The sequence below is a fragment of the Lissotriton vulgaris genome, chromosome 3_1 (genome assembly GCF_964263255.1).
Source record: "Lissotriton vulgaris chromosome 3_1, aLisVul1.2, whole genome shotgun sequence".
NCBI lineage: Eukaryota > Metazoa > Chordata > Amphibia > Caudata > Salamandridae > Lissotriton > Lissotriton vulgaris.
The window spans coordinates 2,116,105,696-2,116,128,893 of NC_141689.1; positions in this window are offsets into that span (position 1 = coordinate 2,116,105,696).

Sequence of the window (23,198 nt, forward strand, 5' to 3'; positions counted from 1 at the left end):
CAAGCAAGCATTTTTGAATGACAACCAAAGGGACGAATAAAAAGGCAATGGCGAGCTGTAAGCCCACAGAGTGAATACAGCATGTCTCTAAGAGACAGCGAATGCACTGCCTAGGCTCAACCTAAAAAAGAGTTTGCCCAGGGATCGTATTTCAGAGCTGTGCGATAATTTTCACTTCTCTTCTGATTTCCCACAATAGATCTTGAAAGGAAAAATATGCCAAATTTATCAGGATATCTTGTGGATTTCCGTCACCAAAACTCAGAATAGGAGGTATGTATGACAAACAATAAATACTTCACCCTTGGTGTCAGTGTTTGAATGGTGCACTAAGTACCATGTCCCTCTTCTGACATACTCGGAGCCAAAGCCCTAAATTCTATTGTGCAACGCCAGTTGTAGTTCTTACATATGCGGTTTTTCAGTGCAATCTCGCTCACTGGATTTATGTTTTTATATATTTAGGTTTTATTAGGTTCTTGTAGGCTAGTACCACATCTCCAATTCATTGTTCCCCATACCGGAAAGTGAACAATATAATACATCCCTAGTGCTCTGGAGTAGATTTTTTGTTTCATTATTCTGAAAAAGTTCAGCAGTTCAAGTCATGCCTACTGAGAATAGATATTTTAGCAAATGCTTCACGTGTAGTTTGAAATCCATTAATGTTTATGTCTGTCACATTTTTAAAACAGGACGCCGAATTTATGGTTCAAATGCTACTGTACATGCTCAGATTTTAGGGACTCCAGACTGCTTCAGTGTGAGAAAAATGAAAAATAGACTGGCAGCTGTTAACGTCAAACAGAACATTTTTATTAAGCTTTTTTTTTCTCCCTAGAAGCCGGGAATAAAGACATGAGCTAAGTAATTTCTTGTAACACAGCCCTTTAGTCTGGTTCACGGAGGCACTTAGGAAACCCTAAGCGACAGCCTGAAGTCAGGAAATTAATTGCAAAACTGATGCAGGTTTTGAGGTTAAGCAGCTAAGTAGCCTGAGGTTCAGGGTGAAATCAGCAGAAAGCATAACCTAGAGTTGACTTGTCGTTTCAATGCACGTCCTTCAAAGTGCCTGCCCTCTTCCGCCGGGCTGACGGCGGTCAGTATGGTGTGACTGAAATAGTGTGCGCTATCATATGCAAACGAGCTGACGTGGAAGAAACCCCACGAGACATTACTTCCATGACTGGCAGGCTACGACCGCTGCAATATTATTAAAAGTGCCATTTTAATCCGCCTGGAGATGATAGCTGGAGTTCCCATTCCACAGGAATAATGTTTCCTGTAGTTACTTCATGCTCCCGAAAGTAGGAGAAATCACTTCGTAAAATAAAGGTGACACCTGAGGGCTCACCAGGGGGAATTGAGAGCGGATTTACCGATTCCACTGCTAATTCTTCATTTTCCAATGGGCCTATGGGGTCCTACTCATCACTGGCCATAACTCTGCACCTCCAAGTCAGTATCTCTGGGGGAAGCGGGGGCAGAGCTACCAGTCGGTTCAGGAGCACACTCCTAGTGATGCCTTACGTCGGGAGTTGAGGAAGAATTGTACCCAGCCATTTTATAGAAAAAAACTGCAGTTCACAACATTTTAAGGGTAATGTTTTTGTAATTCAACTAGAATAAACTATGCAAGCAGGACTATAAAGATCTTGGGCCTCATTTATGAAAAGGGACGCATCGCTGCGTGAAAACAGTGATGCGTCACTTTTCATTGCGCCCTCCTTGCGACACCAATGATGCATCATATTTACAGTATGGCGCATCATGTCGCAAGGAGTTACAGATTCGTCAGTATTTCTGACGTATCTGTAGGCGCAAAAGTGACGCATTGCTGGAGTGTGTCACAAAAGTGACGCATCTCCAGCAATGTATCCTTTCACATGGGGCAAGCCCCATGTGAAAGAGCCTGCGTCAGTCTTACACCTGCTGTGAGGCAGGTGTAAGATTTTGACGCATTTGAGTCCTAGAAGTGGCGCAGTGACATCTCATAGATTTCACTGCGTCCCTTCCATGACCCTTTCTTCCGTCAATACGCCCACCTTGCATACATTATACCTGGCGCAGGTATAATGTTGCGCAGGGGTTTACAAAGTGACGCATCTACCTAGATGCGTCACTTTGTAAATATGGCACAACAAGGCGCATTTTGTACGCCACTGGTGCGTCACTAAAAAGTGATGCACCGGCGGAGAAAAAGTGACGCACAGCCTCATAAATGAGGCCCCTTGGATGTGAACCGTGATTTTGGGAGACGAGTAGAGCTCGGGGAGGTAATACTTTTAATCGGCATCTGGCCTGGCGCTGTTACTTGCAGGATGCGAATAACTTAGGGCACAGGACTGAAACCCAGCGAGAGATCCCCAGGGACTGGGTGATTCAGTCTTCTAAGCATTGAGGAGAATTGGAGAGGGCCTCGGTCGGAGGCTACGGATTTGTAACCCAAGAGAAAACCCAGGGTTTGAGGATTCTAAAGTGCTATACATTAGGTGTTGATTGTATCATCTTCAGAAACAGCAATATTCTCGGTTAGTGTACACACTGGTGGATAGAGGCATGCAGCACCAGATTTATTTGATACTGTAAATCAACTTGTTGACCAATCAATGTAGGTCTCAACTACAGACAGTTGTGTTTCTGATACATAAAAAACACTGAGAGGGGATTTTGGGTGAACCTATTGCTCATGATTACACAGCTTTGCCGTCTATATTAGGCTTCTGCTTTTGATTTGATGGCTTTCCTTACTATTATTGTGCTTATCCAATCAGGAACATTTCAGTTTAACAGTGTTCTAATTGCATGAGTTGTATCCTCACTGCTAACTAGTTTTTTCTTCTATATTTAGCGAGGGCCCCATAAAGCTGGATATCTTGTCATCGATCTCCCTTTGAAGACTTCAGTTTTGGTGGCAAAAGCGCAGTGAAAACGGGTAAATGACCCCACAGCATGGGAGAGAACTGCCTTGGAATGGGGGGTCATTAGGGTTTGCTTTTTCCCTATTTGCAATTTTGTTTTTGAAAAAACAAAACATGCTAAAAGTTTGACAGAGGGTACCATAATTTTGATAGTACCTGTTGGACCTGGCCCTGTTTAAAGGTTTATCCCGACTTCTTGCCTTTTGCCTTCCATTTTTCTGACCCTCTTTTTTTTGGCTTTAGAACTCTGGCCATTTAATCACAGCTGATCATTGCTAACATGCTTATCCTCTCTGTCAAATTGTATTGGTGATTGGTTATCCATGACTGACATATTTGACTTACTAGTACCCCCTAGTAAAGTGTACTATATATGCCCAGGGCCTGTAAACCAAATGCTACTAGTGGGCCTGCGGCACTGGTTTTCCACTATTACAAGGACTTGCCCTCCCATTGCTATCATTGGAGATGCCTTGTAACAATTTGGAACTGTAACTTTCAAAAGGGGATTTGGAGTTTGGGCTCCCTGGGCTCAGAATTTAAAAACACATCTTTTAGTAAACATTGTTTTCAAACTGTGTGTTTGAAAATGCCACTGCCTGCGGAATCAACATCTGGTTTAGACTGACGGGACTGTTTGTGCATTCACTCTAAACAGCCACACAAAGGGGGTTGAGGTGTGCCCTGCATATCCTGATGGCTAATGGGCCTTCCTGAGCTACACCAGTGGGAGGAGCTTTCACCTGAACTTGAATATGGCTGTGCCTGGCTTCTCACAATGATGTCTCCACCCCCCTTGATTGTGTCTGGAGCCAAGACCAGACAGGACAAGAACTTATGCAATAAAAAGACAATCCTTCAAAGACTACCTACTTCAAAGAGCAAAAGGGGTATAAGTACTGGACCTAAACCCCGGACTTTTAGAACACTTCTGGATCAAGAGGTACCTCAGCCAAGGAGAAGAGCTAAAGATCTTTGAGGAGCAGTACTGCCTCTTTGCTGTGTGCTGTTTTGGTGGGTTGGCCTGCAGTTGCTGCTTCTGCTTTGGAGAGGGAAAGGACGGGACTTTGCTTTGTATCCCGCTTGTGAAGTTTCTCCAAGGTGTTGTGTGTGCTTGCCTCCTGTTTGAAGTCTTAGGGACAACAAAGGCTTCACCTGCAGCATCCCTGAACTTCACTACTAAGAGTTCTGACCTGCCTTGTGGTGTCAAATCCAGTTCTGGGCCCTTGGATTTGATCCTAGTGCAAAGAACTGCTTGAAACCATCAAAATCGATGCACTTCCACTCCAGTGCCTGTTTTTCCAATGCAGCACCACAGTGCGGGAGAAATTTCCAGACACCGCCGCCATGCGGCCAAAGAAGTTGATGTAGCACCTGTCAGTGGCGAAGAAACAGCTGCAGCCTGAGTTCAGGGCACCATGTCTCTGAAGTCGGAGACCTCCGCAATGACTCAGAGGCAGGCTCTACTGTGCGGCTGACTGAATTGACACATTGTGGAACCACGGCAGAAGAAATCGACGCTGCACCTGTTTGCTGCCGCCACATTGACCTGCAGCACATCTGGATTTACACGAATTGCACCTGTGTGCCACGTTTTTCTGACACATCTCAAGCAGACCGAATCTTGGATTTGAATGCATCGGTTCCCGCTACAGTCTGACTCGATTCAACACTTCTCCTGCGTGTAGTAGAACTGATGCATCATCCCCCATCCTCCCCCTTGGACTCAGGAACCAAAGCATCATTTTGTTTTACTATGCTTCCCTCCTCTGTCGGTGTTTTGCCTTTTAGATTTTAATACATCTGAGGTACTTTGTGTAGAATCACCACTTCTATAGAGTTCTATGGACAGAATTGCTCGAAACCTTTAAGAGTCATATTTTGAGTTCTGTATGTTGGATTTTTATATTTTGGTCTTGTTTGGTTTAGCTAACAATACTTTATTTTTCTTAATTTGGTGTGGTGTCCCTTTGTATTGTTTTCACTGTGTTACCATCTGTGTTAGGTACAAATACCTTACGCATTGCCTCTGAGATTAGCCTGACTGCTTGTGCCAAGTTATTAAGAGGGTCATCAGGGGTTTTCTGAGTGTGTAACTCCCTTATCCTGACTAGAAGGAAGGGTCCCCACTTGGACAGGAAATATACCACTTCCAACTAGAGACCCCCCATTTCTAGCAGTGACAAAGTTGAGATGTCCACTGGGCAAACGGACATCTATAAATTTGAAGGACGATTACTCCGTCAGTATTTTACCCCATCGCCCTGATGGAATAAAAAAATCTCTTGGAACTCCAAATCAGGCCCTTAATCACTTTTGGTTCGCAAAATCCTCCAGTGAGACATGGCTGGATACTGTAGTTTGGGCATGAGTTCACAAGGCAGAATAACTTCCCTGCAAGGTTGTTTTAAAGCCTTTTTATTGTGGCAAAATATTATGAGAAGATCAGACCTAGAACAGTTTGCTCCTGCCTGGGGTATCCTCAATACCTTCTTCGGTATGCGAGAGAACTAAGTTCTAAAAGAATGTTTTTTTGCTGGGAAAATCACACATAATTTCTCCCATAAATCCAATGTTCTTATGAAGCATAACTAGGAACAAATTGTCTCTCCAGGGAAGGCTCTCCTAGGGCTCCAGTCTCCTCGAGCCATATGAATCTTTCATAGAACAGGAAGCTCTTCTACTTCTGTAGTAGCAACAGCCGACCGACCTAATGAGCGTTTGAAGAACAATTTTAATCACTAGGCAGAAGCAGGTATGAGGAGTCTTTTAGCCCTCTTTCCCTAGAAGTCAAGCAGAATCTTCTTTTTTCAGATGCTCTTCTTTGCACGTCCTTTTCATATCTGGCAGCCACTGCTTTGAATGCCCTCCCTGTTCATACATGTGCTTTGAAAGATGAACTCTGCTTTAGGCGTAAGTTGAAAACGTGACTCTTTTGGGCTGCTTATGAGTAGGTGTTTTTCTGGTTCATGGGTCATTTAGTCGGTTTTTAGTGCCAGGATACTCGTGGAGGAGCCGTGCGCTCTACAAAACTTTTATTATTATCATCGTTATTATTATTATTTTTATTAATGAAGCACATTTTGTTATCCTGAAGCACAATGGAAACAAAGACAGGATCAAAACAACTAGAGACTCTTTACTTGGTTGTGCAATTGCTAAATGTTAGCTGACACTCGTTTTTCTTGCTTTACAGTTTGTTCGCTTTTCACTTTATCAGTAACATTGTACAGTTTTGCAGATTTAGAGGGAATTTGACTGAAAAGTGTGTTGTCTGTAAATGACAGTTGGCCCCCCCACCATACATTAGTAATATATTTGTGACAATGTGCTTCAAAATGAACCACCAGCTACATACTACACCCTCAATATTCTCTTGATGAATACATTTGATACACTTGTTCTTTGAGGGATTTGGATTTTTTACAATCTCTATGACTTTAATGGTGTAAAATTGATGTCAGATTCCTCACTCTGAAAACTGTTCCAGCACCAATGAGTGAGTGAACAACAGAATCGACAATAGACAAAGGGGCATATTATCAAGGGGGTTTATCTCCGCTTTTTTGGCTTTAAAAGCCAAGAAAGTGGAGATAAAATTATCTCCCTATTACCAAGCTGTCGCTAACACCAGTTAGTGACAGCTAATAGGAGATAGCGACCATCTTGGGCCCCGCTTTGCATGTCAGTGATATTTATCACTAATGACATGCAAAGTGGGCGTGCCAAGATGTTAGCGACTGGAAACAGTCGCTAACATCGCTATCTCCTATTACCAACTTTTGGAGATATTTGCACTAAGCGTGAATATCTCCAAAAGCTAACACCTGCCCTGAGCAGTTCTTAGCCATGTTATCCAATGGGAGGTGGATAACATGGCTAAGAGCATTTGCTCGATAATGCATGAATATCGCTGACTTTTCAGCGATATTCATGCATTGCGGCCGTTTTTTATCGCATTTGCGATAAACCTTGCTAATAGCAAGGTTTATCTGCGATAAAAATCGCCAATGTGCGGCGATAATTTTTGTCTCTAAACAAGTTAGAGACAAAAATTATCGCTAGTTGTTGGTAATATGCCCCAAAGTTCTCATCACATGGCTGAACCGTTATTTTTTGTAACTGAAGATGAAGACAGTGAATTTGTCATTATAGAGAGGGGAGCTGAAAGTATAGGATAAGCGTATATCCATAGGGACTTTTAGATAAATTGAAGACAGGCAGTTTATTAGTTTTGTTTTTAACCCAATGGTCAGTATCATGTTTGAAAACCAGTGGTGATCAGTTTTAAGACTCCCTTTCGGAGCGTAAATGTACTGGCCTGTAACAAGTGTGCCAGAGAGGTTTCTCATCATAATACATTATATCTTTTGCTGCATATTTAGATACATTCAGTGGTAAAGTAAGTTTGAAAGACTTGGGGACGACTTTGGACAAATCCTTGGTGAGAGATGGGAAGGCAGCAGGATCCATGTGGAAATAATAAATATGACTGACCGTGGACAGGATATGACTGTAAGTGAACACAGTTGAAGTCAGACATGTTACCTGAAATACAGAGACACAGTGTCTAGGTAACACATCTAAGTCAAGCACCTTGCATGCATACACGTGATAAGGAGCATAATTAATATAAAAGATACAGGGCGAGAAAGAGAAAAATCACACAGATTCATTTGGGTTCAATTATTATCTAGAATTTAGCAGTAAACCAAGTATTTACAAAAACTAATATTCAAAAGATAGGATTGTTCGAATCACAAACAATTTTTTATCAAGGGGAGCAAACGTTTAACCCTAAATGAGGTGCTGCTTGTGAAAGTGAGGAGAAACAGAGTGGATTCAGAAAGGACAGCACTGCAGCAAAGCCCAATCCTTCTGTTGGAAACACCGTTCTGCAATGGCACCGTTGCAGCCACAAGCACCATGAAGAACACCTCCCATCAATGCCGCTGTGACTGTGCCTCACCACTACCTCCAACAGTGCCCCTCTCTCCACAGTAGCCTTCTCCCACTCTCGCCACAGTGCCTTTCTCACCTGTATCTCAGTGCCCCTCTTCTTACAGTCCCCTTCTCCTCTGTATCACAATGCCCCTCCTTGCAACAACACTCACTCACTCCTGTTACAGTACCCTTTGGCTCCCTCAGACTCAGAGCACCCCTCCCCACCATTGCTTTGTATTGAAGCATGCACTGGGCCCTGAGTATCCATGTTTTGAGTTTGCACGTGAGACCGCAAAGCCCTTCCCAGTCTTGGCCACTCGAACCAGGAGGCTTTCCCAATTATCCCTTAACCAGAGAGAGGATACACAGGTAATTTCTCAGCTTTGACCTGGAGAAAAATAGCATTGATTCAAAACGTGCTATCAGAAGGGCTAGGCTGTGTTGGGCGCTCTGTAGTTCCCCCCCACCCCCACTAGCCTGCTGAGATCTATCACCCCGCACCTTCTCTTCACCTCCAAAGACCCTTGTGCCGTAAACCCCTGCTGCATACTTACAGCCTTATGTCCCTGTTGGAGAGAGACCAGAGTTTTGTGTAGTTGAAATTTTGACGGTAGCACAGAGGAGTAGTGTAGAACATGTACCATGCAGATGACAGAACTATATTTATGTGGATAGCTCAGTGGGTTTCTGTTTTTTGTCACAGACGTCCTTTTGTTACTCGCTGATCATAAATTACAATCCTAATATATAGCACAGGTGGCAGACTCAGTTGAATTTTGTGCTTTATTAGTTAAAAAGTATGTGTGGAAGCCTGTCTGAATGGAATTGAATGCCTGACTTCATTTGAAAATAGGTGGCAGTGGGATTTTGCGAATTATAGTCCGATCATGTAATAGAACTATTTGTTTGAAGCATGAGAGTGTGGTTCTCCATCAAGGCGTAATCCCAGTGGTATAAATGACACTTTATTATGTTTTATTAGGAATACCTATTGTGACTTAACAAAACATCTTTTTATGGCATAAAACTTAACACAGTTAAAGAATCGCTATTGTGTGTCTTGGACAACACTGCTGTGCATTGATGAGACAGGCCAAGAATGATACACTCCTGTCACCTCTCAACCTTACATAATTAATGACTGTATATTTAATAACGCAGAGGTGTACTCTTTGCTTGCTTTATCTCAGTATCTGCTTTTCTTCCTCCCTCTTCACACCTCACTCCTTCACTTCTCTCCATTCTTACTTCACTATCTACTCTACATCTGCGTTTTCTCTTAATCGCCACCTCCACTCATTAAATGCTTTTCATTGTTCACCTTTCCATCTTTCCCTTCCACTCTACTCTCACACGCTCCCCAATGTCCGCTTTTCTTCCCTTGCCTATCTCCTCTTTTCACTTTTCCTTCTCATCACGTTCCACTCCAATCTTGCAATCCCAGGCTCTGCTTTCCACATTTCTCTTCACATTGTCTACTGCATCTATCTTTGCCTTTAGACCTCTCCTCCTCCCTCACTCTTCCTTTACATTTTTTCCTTCCTGCACATATGTTTATATCTACTCCAGGAATCTGTGTTCTATCTCAGGGTCATAAATTGAAATCTTGGTGTGGCCACTCAGTCTTTCATCTTTAGATAAAATTTGTGCAATTGAGATGGATAACAACATTTTCTAATTTGGTGTCAAGGCCCCCTCTAGTGAATATGTGCTTTACAAACATGCATGTTGTGTTTCTCCCTCTAGCCCTTCATTTCTTCCTTTCACATTCTTTTCATATTTCCTCCTTCACTTATTTATTTTCCTACTCCAGTGCTCCTCTTCCTGCCTGCATTTGGTACTGCCTTCTTTAATGTATTCCTTCCTTCATTCTTTTCTTTCTTTTAAACAGAGCAGTGCAAGCACATTTTCTTTTGTTTGCAAAGCTGCCTCAAGTCCTCAAATGACCTTTCGCTAATTTGAGTTCACTTTTCAGTTTTTGTCATAGGCTTCCAATATGTTATAATACGTTATATTGATTTGTATAGTGCACTAATCACCCAGGAGGGTATCCAAGAGTTTGGGCAGGTGTGTAGGTATGAGGTGCCAGAGTTGCTTTTGTGAAGAGCCAGCCCTTCATCTTCTTGCGGAACTCATAAGGGAGGAGGTGACTCCGATATGATGAGGCTTGTGGGTGTGGGTGGAGCCAATAAAGGGAAGTGGGTGGGGCCACTGGAGGAAGTGTGCAGAGCTGTGGAAGTGGGCGTTGCCTCATTAAAGACTGTGAGCACCTGCACTTCATATTTTACAAATTAAGCACTGGGGAACCCACCAACGGAAGAGTAGGGCAAGACGAGAGTAGGAGAAGAATAGAGAGAGAATTCTATGGCAGGACCGGAGGTGAGGATTATGCCCTACTTTCTTTATTTTTCATATTTTTCAGCTACAGAAGTCCTGAAAGGCACAGGCTGCTGGGATACATCCTCTTTCTTTTCTTGCTCCAGCAGCAGTTAAGTCGACTTATTTATTTCCTTGTGTTTTTATTCCTTATTGTAGCTTAAATGTTATGCCAGCGTATTTCTCATAGTGTTGTAAGATGGTTTAATTTTAGGTTGCGAGCTTTTTCTCTTCAAGCGGCGATCTCACTGCAACCTCTGAAGCTGCGGGAGTGTCTTTCATTGCTCCATTCTCGGCCGTTTCATTGTGGGCCATGCAGTAGCGGCAGATGACTGCTAGTATACGCGCATGCAGCACAAACCGTGTCTCGCTGCCCTACGGGGAACTTACCTCTTTCCTGTCAGGTTTTTCTTCCTGTCAGTGCGTTCCCTTCCGAGCAGCAGCCCGCGCCTGGAAGCCTTATGCCTGTGTATACACGGGTCTGTAGTTATTAATTAGCAGCCTGATGCCTGTTTTGGGTCTGTATATTTGAAAATATCTACACTCAAGGCTGTCATTGTGGGGCTTGCCCCAGGCATACTTATAACCCCCTTACTAGTGAGATAATTAGCCCCAGGGGTCCTTGCTACCCACATTCCTGTACTAGTGCAGCCCAAATTTCAGGGGTTTTAGACCTGCCAAAAGCCTTAGAACCCTGTTTCACCAAAACAGTGTGTCAGAGAAAGACCAGCATTTAGTGCATAGTCTAATATGTAGGGGGATTATATTGAAGAAGAATCCTTGCAGGTCCTGCCCCTGGATGACAAGTTTTGCGATGCAGTGGATGCCTCCATCCACCAAGCAGTCGTGGCGGCCATGGGCCCCTTTGAGAGACGCCTTATGAAAATTGCTAACTCTTACGCAGGAGGTCTGCCCTCAAGGGAACACCCACCCCCTCTCACTCTTTCTCATAAGCGTAGACAAGAGTCAGCTGTGGATCTGGGCACCTTTGAACACCTTGAGAAGGCCTTTATCGCACGCCCGACTCTTGAGCCTCTAGGGGCGCTTGATGAGGTGGCTCCCTTGTCCCTGCAGGACGTGAGGGATAATGTAGATGATGACTCCCCAACCGAATCTACTGAGGAAGCGAGCCACTCCTGGCACTGGCACCCAATCACTGGTGGTGCGGAGCCTCCATCGGACATGCTGGTCCTGGAGGATCTCCTGCACCCTCGTTCCAAGGAGTGGATTCCGGGAAGTAAGGTTGATCAGTTTGTGGCGAGCGGCCTGAGAAAGCCTCTGGAGAAGGAGATCAGGGCATGCCTGACAGCGGAATGCCCACGGCCCGCCCTTGCGGGGAAAGTGGCGGTAGATACCAGGATGGCCACATTCCTTCAGACATATATACGTGACCCTAAAAAAGGGATAGATAGGTCCTGGAAGGCTTGCCATGACAAGCTCCTGGACGCTTGCGGGCCTCTCACTAAGATCTTGGACCTTGCAGAGGAAACCAAGGCATCAGGTTCCACGCTATCTCCAGAGTCTGTGTCCGGCTGGGCCCAGCGTGCCATTGTGTTCCTGGGCAACGCCAACTGCGCCCTCTCGGCTGAGAGGTGGCGCTCTTTATTGTTGAAGGTGGACCCCAAGTTGGGGGATCTTGCTTCCTCTGAGGCAGGTGCCATGGCTGACAGGGGTCTCTTCGGAGAACCTTTCGTCAAGGAACTCAATAAATTCATGTCAACCTTCACCACCTTAGACAAAGTGCAGGCTTCCATAAAGAAGGTGTTTCACCCAAAGGTTTTCGTCTGGGCCGGCTGTGGCAGTGGGCGCTCGGCCGGCTGTTTCTACACCCAGGCCCCTTCCAGAGGCTTCAGGAGGACACAGGAGCAGCCCAAACAGGAGTTCTTCCAGTCAAGGAAAAACAACAGGGTCAGAGGCTCCAGAGGCGCAACCAGAGGTCATTTCCAGACCCAATCAGGTGAGAATCTCCCTTTACCCCCAGTTACAGGTATGGGGCAGGTTGGCTTTATTTGCGCACAATTTGGAGGCTATCACCTCCAATTTATGGGTTTTACAGACCATCAGGGGATTCCACAAAGAATTTTATGGGAACCCGGTGCAAGAGTTCGGCCCCCGACCCCTACTATTTACGGAAGCCCAGGACGCCCTGGTAGACAAGGAAGTGCAGGATCTGCTACGCAAAGGGGCGATCACTTGCTCCTCCCTCCATCCAAGGGGTTTTCTAAGCAACATTTTCTTGGTGAACAAAACAGATGGGGGTCAACGCCCGCAAATCAACCTAAAGGAGTTCAACAGCTGGTTGGTGTACCGCCATTTCAAAATGGAAGGGATCCACCTGCTGCACGACCTCTGCACGACCTCCTGCGACCAGACGACTGGATGGTGTGACTAGATTTAAAGGACGCCTACCTGGCTGTCCCGACTTTTCCACCGCACAGCCGGTTCTGTCAAATTCAGTGGAACGGACAGATTTACGAGTTCACCACCCTTCCTTTCGGTCTGGCTTCTGCACCCTGGTGCTTTAGCAAGGTCCTCAAACCTGCGATAGAGTACCTCAGGGCTCGGGTTTCCAACTCATCATATATCTCAACAATCTTCTTCTTTTGGCTCAATCCCTGACACTGCTAACAGACCAACTGCAAACAACTGTAGCTTTATGGCAGGGCCTCAGCTTTGTTATAAATAAAAAGAAGTCCCTCCTCACACCAGAAAGAAAAACTACATTCCTGGATTTTGTCATAGACTCAGTCAGTAAGACGTTGAGTCTACCTTCCAGGAAGGTTTCGAAGATTCGTCAGGAGCTCAGGAGAACCCTGGCCAGAACTACTATTTCTCTCCGGCAGGTCACCAGGATTGTGGGCCACCTGTTGTCCTCCATACAGGCCTTTTTTCCCAGCCTCCTTCACTACCGAGCTCTCCAGAGGCTCAAAGCCACCCACCTGAGGAAGGGCCTGCAGTGTGCAGAACAGGTTCCTCTCACGTACGAGGTAAGGTTAGAGATGCGGTGGTGGTTGGACCATATGGAGGCTTGGAACGGGCAAGCCAACTTCTGCTCCACTCCGGACATGGTCATAGAGTCAGACACCAGCAGATCAGGCTGGGGACCGTTCTGTGGGGATTCCTTTACAGGAGGAAAGTGGTCACTGACAAGCAGCGTCTTCACATCAATTGTCTGGAATTGTTGGCGGGCTCCTTCACCATCAAGTGCTGGACGAAAGACAAGGTCAGTTGCAATGTCCTCCTCAAGATGGACAATGTCTCTGCTGTCCGTTACATAAACCACCTGGGTGGCATGGAGTCCAAGTTGCTGGTCGGCATGGGCAAGGAGTTCTGGCCTTTTTGCCTCAAGCACAATGTCTCTGTGACAGCGGAGTATCTTCCCTGTGCGAAGTGGTCCACATCTTGAATTTCCTGGCCTCCCTGGCCGCAGAAGGTTTAGCTAACCGCACAATTAATTCTTATAGGTGAGGATTATTCCCGCCCAGAGTTTCCTGAGGATACCAGTCAGCATTCCCACCCAATGGAACAGATTTTCCTTGTCTCCGATTATGATGCTCTGAAACAAGCTGCAGAGAACAGTTTGCAGGGCCACTGGTCGTGGAAATCATTGGCATGGACCTCAAACAGCTGAAATATTGCATGTAGATGTCAAAGATGGCTGCTGCTTGAGTAGTGAAGAGCTCATCTCCAACACTCCCCTGTCCCTTCGCTCATCATGCTGACTTTCCATTGCTGCCTCTGCGCAGCACTAGAACGAAACAATTGCCAGTACTGACCTACACTAAACAATACTTTATAGATCGATATCACGAGTAAAACATAAAGATCCACTTTTTCAATTGCACCATTAAAGGGTTTATTTCACTTGTTGACTCTCAATTATTTTTCAAAAAACAGATTTTTTGTGCATATAAATACATATAATACAAATAGACAAGCTATATACATCAAATACAATACCTTTACAACAGACACCTATACCCATTCAATGTACACCAGCATAAGTACCTCACAAATTTGGCCAAACACTAGTTTCACACACTGTCACACCGTACATCCACACTCCCAGTGCAGGTCAAACTCTCTCTTGCGTGACCCGCAACATAGATCAAAATGTTCCTGCTCTCAGTCTCAGATAGAAAGTACTAAAAACAATATCTTCCAGATTTTACATAGATATAATTTGCCTTATTAACAACAAAACAGTAAATCTTTGACTATTCACTATTGAATGACAATTTGTTTGACATGAGAGAGCAAGAAACCACAAGGTTGATGAGTTTCGAACCCCACTGATTTGGGGGTTCTCCTCAGGACTGAAAGACTCTTAAATCTTCAGGAAATCAAACCCTTCTTTAGTTATATTAATCCTGTGCCCGCAATCCGCTGCTGCAGGTAGAAGTATTCTTTTAGGCAGCGCAGTGTCTGTAAATGTAATCATCACGATTAAATGCGGAAGCACAGTCGATAAACTGAGGAGCATACCGGGCTACATTAGAAAGAGTACGAGCATTGCAGACAGACACAACGAGTGATCAGCCTACTCATGCGGCAGCCGTGAAATTTATATAGCTTGTCTATTTGTATTATATGCATTTATATGCACAAAAAATCTGTTTTTTGAAAAATAATTGAGAGTCAACAAGTGAAATAAACCATTTAATGGTGCAATTGAAAAAGTGGATCTTTATGTTTTCCTCGTGAGATCGATCTATAAAGTATTGTTTAGTGTAGGTCAGTACTTGCAATTGTTTTGTTCTTTAGCTATACAGACTCAGCCTTACTGAGTAGAGTTATTGTTATTGTTATTGTCAGTTTGTATAGCGCCAATTCACCTGCAGGTCTCAGGGCGCTTTGACCGCAAAACACAACAACCAAGTTAGCCGAAAAGGGGTGGAGGAACTGGGCAAGACTATGCTGGGCTGAGCGTTGCTCTGAATTGAACTGTTTTTAGGGCTTTCCTGAAACGGAGTAGATTGCCATCCTTGCGGAGGGCCTCAGGCAAATCGTTCCAGAGCTTAGGTAGTAGGACGGAGAAAGATCTCCCGCCCTTTGTGGCCAGTCTGAACCGGGGACATACAAGCAGTTGGGCGTCGGAGGACCTGAGACTTCTTTCAGGTCTGTAAATCTCTAGCCGTTCCTTGATGTACGCCGGGGCTTGTCCATAAATGGATTTGTGGGCTATACAGAGGCTTTTGAAGACTGACCTTTGCCCAACTGGCAGCCAATGAAGGCTCTGTAATAGCGGGGAGGCATGTGCTCTTCTTGGGAGTTTGAAGATGAGTCTAGCCGCGTCATTTAAGACCACCTGCAGTCTGTTGATTAAAGTTTTTGGTAGGCCCAGGTAGAGCGCATTTCCTTAATCAAGCCTCGATAGTATGGTGGCAGAAACTACCGTGCGAAGTATTGACTGTGAGAGAAGTGGAACTAATTTGCGCAGCTGCCTTATGAGGCCAGTGCAGGTTCCAACCACAGTGGAGATCTGGCTGACCATTGAGAGGGCACTGTCTATCTTAATGCCTAGACTTTTGACCGCGTCAGCTGGCTTAGGGGTCGGACCAAATTCCTGAGGCCAGTACAGGTCACTCCAGGGCGAGCAATTTGATGAAACTACCAGCACCTCAGGTTTTTCGGGGTTTATTTTTAGGAGGTTTGTGGACATCCAATGGACTGTGTATCTGAGCACCTCCTGTGCGTGTGACTGAGCCTGTATAGTGTTGTCTATGCTCAACAGCAGCTGTGTATCGTCGGCATAATTGAACACACGGCAGCCCATCTCAGCTAGTGTGTTTATCAGAGGTTGAAGATATAGGTTGAACAGGAGTGGGGACAATGCTGAGCCCTGGGGACTCCACATGTCAGGCCCTTTGGTGTTTTCTTGATCTGTGCAGCACTAGTCCTCACTGCTTCACTTAGTTCACGATGGGTCAGATTTCAAAGAAAGGTGCACTGGAGGGGAATGAGAAGCCACCTGCAGCATGGCCAGAAACTGCAGCAGTAAGTGGACAAGAAGGTTTCATAGCATGCCTCCTCTCACAACTCTATAGGGCCACGGACTCACTCTTATCGGTGTCATCATGAAGTCCATCCTCCCTGCATGGGTTTGTGATGCATGAATTCTACACATCTGGACAGTTTGACACATTATGCATTGCGCTTCCTTCTTCTCTGCTTAACATACCTTTGTCTTGGCTTACCTACCCAGCTCAATATCTCTCAAGTACTTTTTATTGTATGTTAAATTGAGAGCTTCATCCAATTTCCCCTGCTTTATTTGTACAAAACCGACAACAGGAATGTGACGCCAACCTTGAGGGTAGTCAGCGAGGAACAAATAGTAAAAAGAAAAGCAAATCAACATACTTTTGTAAATATCAAGCTGTCAGTGTACGAGATTGGTTCAATTGAAATCATGTAGTAAAAAGAGCAGTCAAGGGTAGGAACACCATGGTCGTGCCATCGCAAAAATAGACAAATTTCCCAAGAGTTTCACGAGTGAATGAAGTTGTCACCGAGTTCTTATACTAATTGCATTGTGGAATGAAGTGTCTTTCTCAGAAGGGAATTTAAGCTGAAATGTTCAAATTTAATTGCCATTATTAAAACTTGGATTGGCTAGTGGGAGACAGCCTTGAATGAACATCATTTTGAGAGACAAAACAGCGAAGGCGTTCTCTTATGGTGCGTTTGTGTGTGCGGCTTCCACATCACAGGTAACGCGCTGACGCTGAGTGAAGCCCAACAGGTACATTCTATTATGCTTTGCACCACCTTGAATCACATAGCGATATGTTACAATCACCTCTGCATAACATATGAGGCATAACTTCTCAGACGTGATCAAGAGAGAGGGGGCACTCAGAAATATTAAACTGTGATTTACTGCATCCTGCGGTTGTCTTGCTGCCTGGCCAGGCCTGTCCATAAGCACTCAACACCATTGTTCGGAGTTAACATGCGGACATTTTAACCACTGACTCGGACAGAAATTGTAAATTTTCAACACATAGCGACCTATAAAAAGGCACTCCAAAAATCAAGGTTAATTATTTGCATAAAGTGACCTTTTGAAGGCTTTGGTAAAGTGAGATTTTAAAGAGATAGCATGAAAAAAGCTATGGTATCCATCATGACAGACAGACTCAGTCTTCCATCCTTCCAAGGTAGTTGACTGTATTTATTAATTTATACATGTATTTGAAGGTTTTGAATCAGTGGCGCTGGAACAATTTTCAGAGTGGTAGTGCTGCTATTAATGTTATATCACTGAAGTCACATAGATTGCGAAAAATTCAGCGTCACACAAAAAACAAGTGAAGCAAATGTTCCACGCCCATTCAGCAGTAGAGCGGTAAGGGTGAGGCATGTAGCCAATGGTGCATTTTGGAGCACTGAAGTGATAGCGCATTGTCATTTACAAACAGCACATTTTCTGTTGGTTACTGAATTTGCATAGACATGAAGTTTTACTGATAAACCTATACAGCTCACAGATCATAATGTGTCGATAAAGTGTTTCAGCTAATGTTAGACCTGACATCTTTTGGCGTGATTACCCCTATCTTTTGCCTCGGCCTCCTGTATTTTTGATGCTGTGCTGGATTCGTTTTTGCTGGTTTAGATGCTTTGGACACTCTGCCACTGCTGATCAGTGCCAGAGTGTAAGTGCTCCCTATGTAAATTGTTATCATGATTGGATATCCATGTTTGGCATATTTGTATCACCACGAAGTCCCTAGTAAAGTGCACAGGGTGTGCCAGGGCCGGTGATGACAAATGCTACTAGTGGGCCTGCAGCACTGATTGTGCCACCCACAGGAGTAGCCCTAAAATGGTGTCTCGGGCCTGCCACTGCAGCGCCTACGGGCAGTTTAGAACTGCCATGTCCTCCTGGTCGGCGTCCCCGCTGACCAGGCCGAACCCTTCCCTTTTCGTGCACATCAGTCACCCCTATGGAAGGCCCAAGGTACCCCCCTGGGCAGGGTGCCGTGTATGTGAAAGGTAGAGCATGTACTAGTGCAGGTGACATGCTCTGGTAGTGAATTACAGCCATTTTCGTTTTTCACTATTGTAAGGCTATCTTGCTCCATAGGTTAACATGGGGGATGCCGGCTACAGTGGTTACGGCATTTCTTCTCATAGGAGCAAGATAGGACATAAGTATTTAGTATCCCTGAACTCAGAATTTAATAACGCATCTTTTAGGAAAGGTGGTTTTTAGATCCTGTGTTTGAGGACAGCACTTTTAGAAAGTTGCTGTTCTCTTGTCTGACCCTTCTGCGTACCTGGAAAGGTTTGTGTATTGACTGTCTGGTTTGTGAGTGACAGGGGCTGGGGAATCCCCCCAGAGGCTGGATGAGTCAGCACTAGGCTGAGTGGAGCAATTGCTACCTGAGTGGTGGGAGGAGTTAGCACCTGGGCTGAATAGGGCTGTGCCTGCCTGCCACAATGCTGGCTCCACCTCCTGCTGGGCGGCGGAGGACTCTGCCCCTCACTCTGAAAGGAAAGATGCAGCCAGCACGTCAAGGTGCTCAGGATCCACCCAGAACTGGTTCAGACCGGGTTCAGGGCCCACATGCACTGAGAGAACAAAGACGTTAGGGGTATAAGTACAGGACCCCTGACAACAGAAAATTAGATCATCCTGGAAATCAAGAAGGAACCTCTGCCAAGGAGAAAGCTGTCGTTGAAAAAGGAAGACTGTCCTGCTGTTGCTCTGCTGGACTGACCTGCTGTCGCTTTGCTGCCAAGGAGAGGGGAAGGACTTTGCTGTGAGCTGTGTCCCCTGTCTTGTAAAGGAATCTCCAAGGGCCCGAGAAGAGCTGGCTCCCTGTTTCCGAAGTCCCAGGAACAAAAGGACTTCACCCCCCAGTCTCCCCGAACTCTGCTGAGAGAGTTCTGTCCTTCGTAGAGTGCTCGATCCAGTTGTGGGGCCTCTAGAAGTTGAACCTGAGCTGGGAAGCTTGAGACTAAGCGGAGAAACTTGTGAAGCTGAGAAGTGTCGCATCGCTCGCTTGCGGAGCGCATCCCCGACAGTGCGAGAAGTTTCCCGCGGCTGCGAAGGTCGAGATCGGCGCAGCGCCTAACGTCGCTGCCGGAGCCGTCGCACCCTTCGTTTGCGGGACGCACCAGACCGGTGCGGGAGAATCGACCATCGCTGCGAGTGTCGTCGCAGAGCTTGTCGCTTGGGTGAGATCGCCGCCCCGCTTGCTTGCGGACCGCATCACGTCGCTGCGAACATCGTCGCAGAAAACATCACATCGAGGAGTTGCGAGAGAGAGGGTCTCCGCTGGCCTGCGCATCGCAGCCCCACGAGATCAGCGCATCGTGCCTTTGCGAGAACAGACTTCCCACGGAACCTACGCACCGGAATCTACGCAAGCTGCCTTCCTCCCCTTACAGACCGGATTCGTCGCCGCACGCCCGCTGCTGCAGCGGGGCTGTCGCATCGCCTCCCCAGGGTCTCAGGAGTAACGCATCGCTTGTTTCCACCGCACCAGCTTCCTGCTTGTGGAACTTTGTTGCATCCAAAGGGTACTGTGAGTAAACGTGACGCACCTGTGAACTTTTCACGCATCTGTGGATCATTTGATCACACCTTAAAGAACTTTGATTACAACCTGAAGAACTCATTTGAAACCGTAACCTTGCATTGTGTATGTTGGATTTTTGACGTTTTTGGTCTTGTGTAGTTTAGAATAAATATCTTTATTTTCCTAAACTGTTGTAGAATCAGTTTGTGGTGTTTTCACTGTGTTACTGTGAGTGTTGGTACAAATACTTAACGCATTGCCTCTGGTTAGCCTAGACTGCTCAGGCCAAGCTACCTTGAGGGCGAGCAGGGGTTATCTGAGAGGGTTATCTCCTTGTCCTGACTAGAAGCAAGGGTCCCTATTTGGACAGTGGTACCTACCTCTGCCAACTAGAGACCCCCAGTTCTAACATTGGTGGCAGCGGTGGGATTTGAACTTGTATTTGTACTTGACCCACAGTAATTGGTGTACATCACTAGTGAGTGCAGACCATTACGCCACCGCATACTACTGGTTTTTGAATTCTGTTGTTGAGTAACTCTTCGGAAAGCATCATGTCTCTGAATGGGAAAGCGCCCAGTGAGGAGGCAGAGATAGATTTGGAATTCTCGATTGAAGATCTGTACTCCTACCCAGTAAAGCATCTTAGGTACTTCTGCCAGCAGTTTGAGTGCCCCATAAAGAGCGCCTACAGGAAGGAGGAGCTGCAGAAAATCTTGAAAACCTATTGGGAAGCACAGGAAGGAAATGATGTTGTGGATGTACAAAGTGCTTTTCAAGGCAAAGACCTGCCAGTGGGCAGAGTAGGCTCAGGAGCTGGCAGCAACCACTCCGGTAGGGGCCTCACCCCGGAAGAGTTACAGGAAAATCAAAGAATAAGAGAATATGACCTGGAGGTCATGAAAATGAAGATGAAGCAATTGGAAGTAGAGAAGGCGGCGGAGGAGAGCAAAAATGCCCGCGCCTTAGAGGAAAAGAAATTGCTTTTGGCTCACGAGTTGAGAATGAGAGAGCTGGATCTGCAAAACAAGGAGGCGGATGCCGGTTCAAATGGTGGCAGCGCACAGCCAGTGCATGGGGGTAAGGTATATATTCCCAAAGACCTGGTACAGAATTACCATAGGAGTGAGGATATTTATGCCTGGTTCACTTCGTATGAAATTGCATTGAAGATGAATGATGTGCCTGACAAGTATTGGGGGGCGGGCCTGTGGAAACATTTTGAGGCGTCTGGGAGGAGTGCTCTAGAGCCCTTAGAGTTGACAGGTGCCATGACCTACCCCAATATGAAGGAGGCCTTATGTCTCAGGTATGGCCTTACTCCAGAGCAGTACAGACTGCAGTTTAGAAACTCCAAGAAGAAAGAGTCTGAGACTTGGATGGAGTGTGTGAATGGGTACTCGCGTGCACTGGAAGGTTGGATGAAGGGCAGTAAAGTAACTGATTTGAAGGGGTTGTTGCATTTAATCAGTTGGGAGCACTTGAGTAGTCTTTGTGTTCCAGAGCTGCGCCAGCATCTTTTAGATAGCAAGCTGACAGACCCCATTGAGCTTGCTAAGGAGGCGGACCGCTGGTCCAGTACCAGGGTCCACAAAGGGATTGTGGGTACCACAGCCAAAGGTGGGCAGGGTCCCCAGCAGAAGAGTGGGGGGGACAAGGGTAACCAAAAGGAGTTCTCGCAAGGGCCCCAAAATAGTTCCCAGGAAACGGATTCCCAAACCCCCAAGCCTAAACAGTCATGGCCCTCTAAGGGTAGGCGGGACAAGAGAAATAACCAGGGTCCCCCTACCTGCTATCACTGCAACGAGGTGGGCCATATTGCTCCGAAATGTCCCAAGAAGAAGCCCGCACCCACTGGTGCTCCCGCCCCAGCGTTAGCTAGTGTAGCTTTGGGTGGGGATTTGGTTTATAGTGACTGGGGAGAGCTAGCAGTCATGACCCTTGTCTCGCTAGGAGACCGAGAGATGGTCCCGGAAACCTTACTGCCCTCTAACACTAAGAAATATGGGCAGAAGGTGACCATCAATGGGAGGGAGGTTGAGGCTCTGAGAGACACCGGAGCCAGTGTGACATCCGTGAGGTGTCAGTGGGTGTCTGACGAGCAAATCATCCCTGGTGTACTCCGCCCTGTAGTGGCCGCTGACAGCTCAGTGCGCCTCTGCAAGTTAGCGAAGGTTTCCTTTGAATGGGGAGGAGTCTCTGGTCTTTTGGAGGTAGTTGTCAGCGATGCCTTGCCTGTGGACTGTCTGTTAGGCAACGACCTGGAGAGTTCTCCATGGAAAGACATAGAACACCGAACTCACTTGGAGATGTTGGGTCTGCCTGCGTGGATCTGCGTGACCACGCGTGCTATGGCAGCCAGTAAGGGTGAATCAGCAGCACTGGAGCCTGAAACAGTGGCCCAGAGACCTGCCAGGAGAGGAAGAGGCAGAGGGCACGGGAAACCAGCCCCAGCCGTTCCCACGGTCCAGGAGGAAGCAGAACCTGAGGGGGATGCCCTGGAGCCTACAGGGGAACAGGTGGCCGAACTGGGAGATCTACCTGAGCTGACCCATTGGCAGCAAGAAGGTGGTCCCTCCAGGGAGGAGTTCTGCCAGGCGCAGAAGGAGTGCCCTTCCCTCATTGGTCTGCGGCAACAGGCTGTAGATCAGGCAGCAGGTGGAGCAGTCAAAGATCACTATGTCTACTGGGAAGGTGACCTACTTTATAGCGAGCCTAAGTTTGCTGAGCCCGGTGCAGCCCGTGTGCTGGTGGTACCCGAGCGCTTCAGAAACTTCCTAATGGGTCTGGCTCATGACGTGCCTCTCGCAGGACATCTGGGGCAAGACAAGACCCTACACCGGCTTGTCACCCACTTCCACTGGCCCCAGATGAGGAAGCACGTCGGTTCCTTTTGCAGATCTTGCCAAACCTGCCAGGCTAGTGGCAAGACTGGAATGAAGTTGAAGGCCCCCCTTCAACCCTTCCCCGTGGTGAGCACCCCTTTCGAGCGGGTGGGCATAGATATCGTAGGGCCCCTGGACCCCAAGACAGCCTTAGGCAACAGGTTCATCCTGGTCTTGGTGGACCATGCCACCCGGTACCCGGAAGCAGTCCCTCTCAGGACAATCACAGCACCCGTGGTGGGCCGTGCATTGATGGGGATCTTTTCCCGTGTGGGGTTCCCCAGAGAGGTGGTCTCCGACCGGGGTACCAACTTCATCTCTAGGTACATGAAGTCTCTGTGGGAGGAGTGTGGGGTAACTTATAAGTTCACCACTCCTTACCATCCTCAAGGAAATGGGCTGGTTGAAAGGTTCAACCGGACCCTGAAAGGTATGATTATGGGCCTAGCGGAGCCCATGAGACGGAAGTGGGACGTCTTGTTACCATGCCTATTGTTTGCCTACAGGGAGGTGCCTCAGAAGTCCTTAGGGTTCAGTCC